General features: G+C 44.3%; 1 protein-coding gene and 1 non-coding gene across 2 annotated transcripts in view; both read left to right on the top strand.

Annotated features, from left to right (window-relative positions):
• The first annotated feature begins 35 nt into the window (after window positions 1-35).
• Window positions 36-10,897, top strand: part of ELF1 (E74 like ETS transcription factor 1) — a 116,386-nt gene continuing 105,524 nt past the window's right edge. Inside the window, 1 exon segment of the mRNA XM_070471167.1 lies at window positions 36-611. The gene's annotated coding sequence lies outside the window, so the exon portion shown is untranslated.
• Window positions 642-713, top strand: TRNAE-UUC (transfer RNA glutamic acid (anticodon UUC)). Its single transcript has one exon. It is a non-coding gene; the product is annotated as a tRNA-Glu (tRNA).

The following is a 10,897-nucleotide window of genomic DNA, read 5'->3' as shown; positions in this document are numbered from 1 at the left end:
GCGGGCCTCCGGCTCCCCGAGAGGTGGGGTCGTTATAAGCCGGCGGAGGGCGCCGACAAGGGGCGAGAGCGCGACGGGACTTGAGGGCACGCTCGAGTCTCGTGTCCCCGCGTCAGCTCGCCTTCTCTCTTTCTTGTCCCCTCCCGAGATCCAGAACCTCCACCCTCCTTCTAGGCTCGCTGGCTCGTGGCCCGAGGCTCGCGCGCCGCCTCCGCCCCGAACGCAAACAGCTGTTCCCAGAGACGTCGCCGCCCTCAACTTTGCCAACTAGTTCGCACGCACTCTCACCGGCGGAGCAGCCCGGACCCGTAGGCTGGGGCGCGGGCCGTTGGCGGAGTTTTTAAAAAAAAAAAAAAAGAAAGAAAGGTGAAACAGCTGGTTTCGGGGCCGAGAGTCGCCGGGCTTGGCCTCAGAACTTTTCCTCAGGCGGCGGAGCGACCCCGCCCCGTAGTTGGGACGCCCGCGCGCTCCTACTGGGCGCGCTCCCGGGCTCGAGAGCGCGTGGGGAGCTGGGGTGCAGGCAGCGGCGGCGGCTGCTGGGGCGGCCCTGAGGCGGCGGCAGCGGCGGGCGGTGGAGCTGGGGCGGCGGCGGCGGCGTTCACTCTTGTCAGGTGAGTCACCGCGGAGCTCTTTGCAGCACTTCCCATATGGTCTAGCGGTTAGGATTCCTGGTTTTCACCCAGGCGGCCCGGGTTCGACTCCCGGTATGGGAACGTGGTAGCACTTTTTAGAAACAGACAGGCAAAACTGACTTGTTTTATTTTCCAGTGGCTCTGGGTCTTTTTTTTTTTTTTTCCTGACCCCGCGACCCCCAATGCCAGGTGATTTTTGTGGAAAACGAGCCTTAGAGCAGCGTGGTTAGACCTGGGCTGCCTCGAGTGCGGAGTCGGGCGGGCGGGAGGAGCGGCTGCGCTCAAGCTGCGGCTGCTCGCGCGGGAGGCCGGCGGGGCTGGGGCGCGGGGCACGGAGTTTCACTTCTCCCGGGGCCGTCCTCCCGCCGCTGCGGGCCCGGGCCGTCCCCTCCCCAAAGCTCGGGAGGTGATGATTAACCCCAGCCTCGCCTTATCGGCCCCCAGCGCCCCCCGCAGGCCCACACCCTCGCCTCGGACGGTCCGGAGCGACGCGGGGCGTGTTCGCCCGCGCCCGGCTCGGAGCCCAGAGTCAGCGCGCCCGGGTTCTTCACTAGAAACACCCTGCCCGCACCCCGGACCCCCGACACAAAGCAGCCCCCTGGCGGGGTGCGGGCCGGGGACCCCCGGCGACCGCGCCGCTGCCGCTCGCTCGGCCGCGGGTCCCCCCGGGTCGCCCGACCCCCGCGCCGAGGGCATCCCGGCTAGACCTGTGGGACGCCGGCCGCCGATCACAGAAAGCTCCCCAGACTCGGGAGCCGCAGACCTGAGCGCTTTGGCTCGGGAAGAGAGAGGGCATCCGGCCCAACACGCACACACGCGCGCGCACGCGCTCTGGAAAAGAAAAATGACCACTGGGATGAGATGTCTTTCAAGAAGAAATGTGACTTCTCCAAAGGGTCTATAACGTTTTGAGCGCCACGGCTAGAAAATCCTGGCGTGGTGGTGGAGCTCGGAAGAGAGAAAATTGGCCGGAGCCTGGGGAGGGGATGTTATAACAAAGTTTCACTGTATTTTTAAATATAGAAGCCCTGTGTTTATTACAAAGAAGGGGCAGCTGTGTCAGCAGCATGTGAGCTGTAAACGAAACAAAAGCGTTATCTTAAATGCAAGCTGAAATTAGAAAATGGGGTGAGCTATATAATGTTTAGCCTATTGGGCCTTTGGGAACAAATGAAGGAGGAAGAAGTGCCTCTTGTGGATGGGTTTCAGGGCAGTGCCATGACAAACAGCAGAAAGTTCAGTTGTATGTGCCTTCCCAAACTCTTGTTTTGATAGTTTTAGCTGTACAGTGAGTTTTGAAATAATCTGTTAGTGTGATCTGCATGATTAAGAATTAATTACTTTCACATTGTAAATAAACTTCCACAGCTAAATATGTTTTAGATCATCTCCATTAATTCAAATATTTGGACGTTTACACCAAGCACCCTCAGATATTTTGAAAGATGACTGATGTTCAGGTTTTTTTTTAATGTGAGGAGGTTATGGAGGGACTACTAAAAGAAAGTATATTTTGGCGCCTTTGATCAGTATGACTTTGTGTAGCTCTTTCTGTTCTTTGCGCTCTGGGTTTAGAGCCATAAATTCTTGATAATGCATGTCACTCACAAACTTTAGAGCTTCAGGAATTGTTGAGCAATTCTTGTGTTGGTAATAAGAGTGGAAAAGTTTTGTTTAAATAGAGGATTGTGTCATTGTTCAGAAACCATTTACTGAAGAATTAGGCTCGAATTTGGAAGAAGGAAAAGAACTCTCTGACTTAATTGTCTTCATAGTGCTTGATTCGTGATCTTGCATTTCCTAATGACTTGTATTATACTGTACCAAATTGTGCTAAAATGGATGTGATTTTCAACTGAGTACCAGCTATAATTGCAAATGGCTTTATATGTACTCGAGGGTATGCTGAGAGGAGTAGTCTGATGACAGTTTCTCAGTGTCCAAGACATAGACTTACAGGGTTCCTTGGTGGCACAGCGGTAAGAATCTACCTGCGAATGCAGGAGACATGGGTTTGATCCCTGGTCTGGGAAGATTCCACGTGCCTCGGAGCAATTAAGACTGTGTGAACTGTGTGACTCAAATACCGAAGCCCGAGCGCCCTAGAGCCTGTGCTCCACCGCAGGAGAAGACACTGTGATGAGAAGCCCTCGGACTGCAATGTAGAGTAGACCGTGCTCGCCGCAACTGGAGAAAGCCCTTGCAGAGCAATAAGACCTAATGCAGCCAAAAGTTAAGAAAAAAACAAAAAAAGACATAGATTTATATATTGTGTACCAGGCAGAATTGGATAGGTCAGCTTCTGAGTTACGGAATTGCTTCAGGAGCATATGGGTGAGAAATCAGTTCCACTCAGGGAAGAGGACTAGAGTCCAGACGCGGAGAGGAGAGTGTTTGTCCTGGACCTTGAAGAATGGGTTGAATTTCTCCTGGTGGGGAATGTGTATCAAAGCTGAGCTTGGTGGGGGGGCAGTGTGAGGCAGGCAAGTAGCCTGGTTGGGCAAGAGTACTCAGTACCCAGAGAGAGAGTCATTGGGATCAGGTTGGGATATTAAAAGAGAATTTTAGCTTGATAACTTTTGACTGGTTAACAAGTTGTTTTGAGTTTGAGCGAACTCCAGGAGATAGTGAAGGACAGGGAAACCTGGTGTGCTGTAGTCCATGGGATTGCAAAGAGTCGGACAAAACTGAGCGACCGAACAACAACACAAGTTGTTCTAAGGGCGTGATGTTTATGTCAGTAGAGTTTTTAAAATATTTTTTGTCTCTTTGAAAAAACTAAATATAGCATAATATGTGAGAAATTTTTGTTGTTTTATGAGTCAAACTATATAGAAACGTGTAGAATGTTTTGTGCTCATAAGTTTTATGGTTAGCAGTTAGATATTAAGTTTTAACTAATGGAATGGAGAAAAATATCAGTCAACTAGAATTACATTTAAAAGAAGGGATTTTAGGTTTAAATTATGAGAATGATCTGCACTATATTCTTACGGAGTTGCTTTATTGAAAATGACCTTAATATAGTAAAACAGAGCTACTAGTTACTGTCTGGGAAGTCTACACCTTAAATTGGTGAAGACTAGGTAATACATTGGTCAGGACTAGGTAATACTAGGTAATACATTGGTAATCATATGCTTGTGCCGGTTTCCAGAACACAATTGGTAGTCTTGTTTTACATGTTTTCTCTTGAGCCACAGAGTTATACTAAGTGATGTGAATTACCCAAGTAGTCTCTTTACTATTTGCTACTGTTTGGTGCAATTAGAAGAGAAGATGTATGACAGATCAGTAAGTGTTTGCATAGATGAGCACTTAAAGCAATATAAGGGATTAAAAAATTATGATGACTTTTTAAAACCCAAAGACCTTTACCATGGTCTCTGAGCCCAACATTGTCTGACCTCTGCTTGCCTCCCCAGTGCCACCTCCTACCTTGACCTTTTCATCGTACTTTAGCCACACTGGCTTCTTCCTTTTTGTCTCTTGAATGTGCCAAACTTGTCCTTTCTCAGTTTTGTGTCTTGCTGTTTGCACTGCCTGCAGTATTCTCTCTCTAGCTCTGCACATCTCACTCTTGTCGATGTTACCTTATCAGAGAGACCCTGTGTACTAGCTGCTGCTGCTGCTGCTAAGTCACTTCATTCGTGTCCGACTCTGTGCAACCCCATAGACAGCAGCCCACCAGGCTTCCCCGTCCCTGGGATTCTCCAGGCTAGAACACTGGAGTGGGTTGCCATTTCCCCCTCCAATGCATGGAAGTGAAAAGTGAAAGTGAAGTCGCTCAGTCTTGTCTGACTCTTCGCGACCCCGTGGACCGCAGGCTACCAGGCTTCTCCGTCCATGGGCTTTTCCAGGCAAGAGTATTGGAGTGGGGTGCGATTGCCTTCTCCGCCTGTGTACTAGAGATTCTCCCTTTTCTGGTTACTGTCTAGTTACCTTATGCTGTTTTATATTCTTCTTATCTAAAATAAACATTTTTGTTCCTGTTTATTTCTTGTCTTGTTCTACTTAGAATATAAGTTCCATACATATGTACTTAGTCACTAAGTCTTGTCCGACTCTTTGCAACCTATGGACTGTTGCCCACCAGGCTCTTCTGTCCATGGGATTCTCCAGGCAAGAATACTGGAGTGGGTTGCCATTTCCTTCTCCAGGGGATCTTCCTGACCCAAGGATTGAACCAGAGTCTCCTGCATTGCAGGTGGATTCTGTACCACTGAGCCTCCATGGAAGACCTAAATTCCATGAGGGTGAGCATGTTATATAGTAAGATCACTTCTGTTTTGTAAGTGTCTAATGGTCATGAAGAAGTTGATAGCCTCATACATTGCTGGTGGAAATATAAAATAGTGCAGCCACTTTGGGAAACTGGCTGTTCCCTCAAAATGTTAAACATAAAGTTACCGTGTGCTGTGCTAAGTCGCTTCAGTCATGTCCGACACTTTATAACCCATGAACTGTGGTCTGCCAGGCTCCTCTGTCCATGGGATTCTCCAGGCAAGATTACTGGAGTGGGTTGCCATGCCCTCCTCCTGGGGATCTTCCCAAGCCAGGGATTGAACCTGAATCTATCTTCTGCATTGGCAAGTGAGTTCTCTACCACTAGTGCCACCTTACCATATGACCCAGAAATTCCACACCTAGGTATATACCCAAGAGAAATTAAAACATGTCTACACAGAAACTTGTACACAGATATTTATAGCAGCGTTATTCATAAGCAAAAAGGGGAAGCAACCCAGATGTCCGTCATCTGATGAATACATGTATCCATACAATCACATATTATTTGGCAATAAAAAAGGATGAAGTACTGATATATATACCACATCATGGATCAACCTCAAGAACATTATGCTAAATGAAAGAAGGCAGGTTCAGAAGACCACACTTTGTATAATTCCACTTATGTGAAATACCTAGAATAGACAAATCTGTAGAGAAAGGGGCTCGATTATTGTTGTCTAGGACTGGAAGGAAGGAGGGAGGGGAACACAGAGGGATGGAAACTGATTGCTAATGTAGGTACAAGGTTTCTTTTTAGGATGATACAAATATCCTGAAATTACATTATGATGATGGTTGCACAACTCTATAAATATGCTAAAAAGATTGAATTCTACTGTGTGGATGAACCTAATGGTTATGTAAACTATATCTGAGGAAAACTGTTAAAAAGGATTGAGGCAATTGAAAAATATGGAATATTTTGTCTACATTTTACACTTATCATTTGAATATTGAATATCTAAAAATGGAATGATTTAACACTGCAACTCTAGATAGCCCAGGAATGTAGCAAAGAGCTCAGTAAATAAAAGATGAAGGAGGTTAAAGTATACGGATAATTATGATACAGAGCATAGTGTGTTAAATGCCCAGAGGAGACTAAGCCAGGGGTTACAGCGGTTTGAAGGTCTCTAAAACATCAGGTCTGGGTTTGTGTGAAGGAAGTGGGGAAAGGCCTCTAGGGGGCAGCATTTGAGATTGACTTGGAAGGCTGGTTAGGCTTTGCTGGTAGAGGTGATTTGGTGGGAGGCAGGGCAATAAGGGGGGCTTCCCTGGTCGCTCAAACGGTAAAAAATCTGCCTGTAATGCAGGAGGCCCGGGAAATGGGAACAGCTTCCCACTCCAGTATTCTTGCCTGGAGAATTCCATGGACTGGCGGGCAACAGCCCATGGGGTCACCAAGAGTCGGACACGACTGAGTGACTAACACTTGCACCTTTTTCAAGGCAATAAGAGGAAGCAAGCAGGAGCAGAGGTCCTTAATAGTTGCTAGCACAGTCTGGCTGAATTGAATATGAGTTGTATTAAGAATGGACTAGCAGCAGTAGCAGTGTAGTAGCATAGTGTAAGACTGCAAAAATAGGCTGAGGTCTGTAGCAGACTGTCACTGGTGGCAGATCTCCTCCGATGTCTTTGTATCACCCCCGCCCCCCCAACCATTAGTGTGCTTCTGATGGCTCACTCTTGGAAAGAGTTGTATCTCTTACCAGCAGAGAGCTGGAAGTGCTGGGGGCTTCTCCCTCTTCCACTAACAGCTCTCAGTATCGTTGGAGCAGGGACGTTGGCGCTTTCCCCCTCTCGGTGTCATCAACACTTGAAACAGCATCGGGCACTCAGCGTTCAGAAAATACATGAATGAATAAATGAAAAGCAGGAAATGGCAAGGTATATTCAAAGTGAAATTTATTTTGTAAGTCCTCTTGACTTTTTTAATATTTATTTTAATTTATTTATTATATCTGTCTGCTCTGAGGTCTTAGTTGCTGCATACGGAATCTAGTTGCTGCATACGGAATCTAGCTCCGGCACACGGAAATCTAGCTCCGGCACACGGAAATCTAGCTCCGGCACACGGAAATCTAGCTCCGGCACACGGAAATCTAGCTCCGGCACACGGAATCTAGTTCCGGCACACGGAATCTAGTTCCGGCATATGGCATCTAGCTCCGGCATACGGAAATCTAGTTCCGGCATACGGAAATCTAGCCCCGGCACACGGAATCTAGTTCCGGCACACGGAATCTAGTTCCGGCATACGGCATCTAGCTCCCTTACTGGGGATCTAACGTGGGCTCCCTGCACTGTGAGCGCAGTCTTCGCTGCTGGACCCGCAGGGAAGCCCCTCCACCTTGACTTGCAGAGCATTTTTTAGATAGGAGATTTTGAAAGATTCTGATTGTGAAGGCCCTTGGATTTTGGAGTAAGGAGTTTACTTAGCTGGAAGAAGGAAATTCTGATAGTATGATGAGTGTTTTGATGAAATTAATTTGGCAGTAGTGAGCAAGATGAACTGGAGCGTGGAAGGATTGTGTCTGTGGTGTCCATATTGACCAGGATTGGGGAGGTCTTCTGCAGTATAGTAATAATCCAACAGCTTGCCTTGCCTCTAGTATCTCCCTCAATAGGGTGGTAGCAGTAGAACAGAAAAGATTAGATAGAAGAGGTACATTGAAAGAAAAATTTAAGATGTCGGAAAGGAAATACTCCTTAAAGAAATAGGAAAATTATGAAGTGTAGATTTTTTTTGAAGGGACAATTTTTGCAATTGTTGATCAGACAGTAAAGTGTTATTGCTCACCTATGTGTGTGTCTTTTTGAACACTGAAATTGTACATTGAATTTGGAGATAAAATTACGACTGTGAGACTGCCACCCTGTGGATAATATAACTTAGAACTAAAATCCTAAAAAATTATAATAAAACTGCATTCATTTGAAGTTTACTGTTACAGAACTGATTATGATTCTTCCACATTGGTATATGTAGTTATGCTTCTTAAATAGAAAGTTGAAATTAGCTTGTTTTCTGAACTTTTTCTGTAGCTTTTAAATAAATGGAATGGAAATGAAATCAATAGCTTTAAAATGTTTCAAAGAAAGTGAAAAATGCCTTTTAGATGACATACTTTCTCTAGAAATTTAATGTTGAGTGTACTTTTATAAAATATTGTGGCATGTATGCCTATTATAAAATGGTATTTTTTATTGTATTTTTTTTGTTCTATTTTATATGTATCTCCTTGAGAGTGATATTTCTTGAAAAATAGGAGAACGCATACCCCATCCTTTTTTTCCCCCTAAGTGAAAGTGGCTTTCCCTTCTCATTTTTGTAGAGTTGGATTTTGTTAGAAATTAGCCATGCTTTGATGAATTGCCTTCATTGTATTTATGTAAATAACTTAGATTTTATTATTATACGTTGTTTATCTAGAAGGACAGTCTGTTCACAAATTAAACTGGTAAGCTAGCTTGAATCAAAATAAAATGGTGATTGTGAAAAAATTGTTTGCTCTTTGCAATTCAGAAGGTTCTGTCTAGATTTCTGCAAAATAAAACTTTCCCAGCAGATGAGTTCTTTACAGCCTAATGTTGTAAAGTGCTTACACGCTTATTTTCCCTAAGGTGTCTGAAGCGCTGGAAATTTGTGTTAGCAATAAAGCAGAAGTGGGGTGACGCCTCATTCTGAGGTCACAGTCACACAACTTTCTGAACTGAAATCCAGGCTGAGGAAGAGACTGAATGGCGCACCTGCTGAACCCCCTCACTTCAGGGACCTTAAGTGTTGGTCATGGTTAGATTTTCAAATATAATGTTAATGATGTTAAATATTCAGATATTTCTCAGTTATTTTTCTCAAAAGTGTAGTATATAACATTCTTTCTGTTTTTAAATACATTTCTTATTTTTTTTAAAAAATATGCTATTTAGTTCTGGCTGAGCCAGGTCTTGGTTGCTGCCTGCAGGCTTTCTCTAGTTGCAGCGAGTGGGGGCTCCTCTTGCTGCGATGTGCAGGCTTCTCATTGCTGCGGTGGCTCCTCTTGTGGAGCGCAGGCTCTGAGTGAGTAGGCTTCAGCAGTTGTGGTGCAGGGGCTTAGTTGCTCCACGGCATATGGAATCTTCTGGACTAAGGATCTAACCCATGTCCCCTGCATTGGCAGGCAGATTCCTATCCACTGTGCCACCAGTGAAGTCCAGTAATGTACTTTCAATGTTTGGTTTCATTTAACCTTTTCAAAGTAAGTCGATGAGGTTGTGAATGACTTTTCCTAACTATTTTTTTTGCTGCATTTACATCTTATATGCCCCAGTTGAGGTATACTGTGTAATTTTAAGTGAAATAGACTATTAATGATGAAAATACAAATGTTTAATCTAGGTCCCTAAGATATGTTACCATATAAAAAACAGTATTATTTAGGTTTTGTTTAAGGAAAGTAACTTTCAAAATACTTGATTTTTTTTTGTCTCCTTTCCTGAGTATTAGAACAAAGAGTCAATAAAATTAGAGAGCTATTTCTATTTTCTAACCTTCTTTATTGGTGTCATTATCATACCATTTTAAAAACCATGACCCCGAACTTACATAAAGAAAGTTTTAGTTTAATATTTAGCCTACACTTAAACTTTATCATGTGATATGTGTTGTGTGATATGGTAGAATGGTGATTGTTTTAGGATTAATGGTGGTTAATATTCTCTTTTAGTTTTTACTCAGAGTCGGATGGAGTGAGTGACTAGCACACTTAGTTTTAACATATGGGTTCATTTTCATAACTGTAAGTATAAAACATTTTGTTCTTTGAAAAATAATTCCAGCATCGATGACTTAAATTTTGATGAAGCAATAACAACTGTTTCATAAGTTTTGCATGTTTTCTGGGTGTGTCTTTATAAATCTTAACATGTCTTTTATTTTTGAATGCAAACTGTTCACTATTAAATAGATACCTTTGTTTTGAAACTCGTTTTTTGCTTTATTTTAGATCTCTGGGGAGGTACTTAGCTAGTGACTTCTAGGTCCAGAGAGTCTTTTAGATAGCCTGGAATCTTTGTTGTTTAGTGACTAAGTCGTGTCCAACTCTTCTGCAACCCCATGGACTGCAGCCGTTCAGGCTCCTCTGTCCATGGAATTTTCCAGGCAAGAGTGCTGGAGCGGGTTGCCATTTCTTTCTCCAGGGAATCTTCTCAACCAAGGGATTGAACCTGGATCTCCTGCATTGGCAGACAAGTTCTTTACTGCTTAATTAAAATTTCTCTTGGATTCCTTAGACACAAGGAATCCCAAGACCAGGATATATTTCCAATTTAGGATGTATTGATGTATTACTTTGTGTGAAGCTTTTTATGTTTCCAAATTTAATTAGGCACTTAATTCAAGTTTTCAAGGTTGTAATGGGATTTGTTTTGCCCCAGCTCTCCTACCATCTGTGCTTATCACTGATACCCTCCAATGCCAAGGAACCCAGTGACCCTGCCACTTGGGAAGGACAGAGCCCTGCCAGTCAGTCATCCCGTGTGTGAGGCAGGCACTGACCCAGTAGCTGGGCGGAGCTGAGGAAGGAAGGAAGAATATCACAGGAAAGGACTGTCCCAGCACACAGGTAGCAGGTGGGGGGGAAGGGAAGCATTCTAATAGAAGGCTGAACATCAGCTTAAGGAATTCAGAAGGTCATGCAGGCAGTTGGCATTTGGAACTTTCACATATGAATGGGAATGCCTTCCCATTATTTTTTCTCCTTTTTGGCCATTTCACATGAATTTTACAGTTTTATTGTCCCTTAAATCCTGCCTTAAAAGACTATTTCTTCTTTCCTACTTTCAATAAAGAAAGCTCAGAAGAGTTGATGCTTTTTGAACTGTGGTATTGGATAAGATTCTTGAGAGTCCCTTGAACTGCAAGGAGATCCAACCAGTCCATCCTAAAGAAAATCAGTTCTGAATATTCCTTGGAAGGACTGATGCTGAAGCTG

This window comes from Odocoileus virginianus, chromosome 8, assembly GCF_023699985.2.
Source record: "Odocoileus virginianus isolate 20LAN1187 ecotype Illinois chromosome 8, Ovbor_1.2, whole genome shotgun sequence".
Classification (NCBI taxonomy): Eukaryota; Metazoa; Chordata; class Mammalia; order Artiodactyla; family Cervidae; genus Odocoileus; species Odocoileus virginianus.
This window is presented reverse-complemented; position numbering and strand designations above follow the sequence as displayed.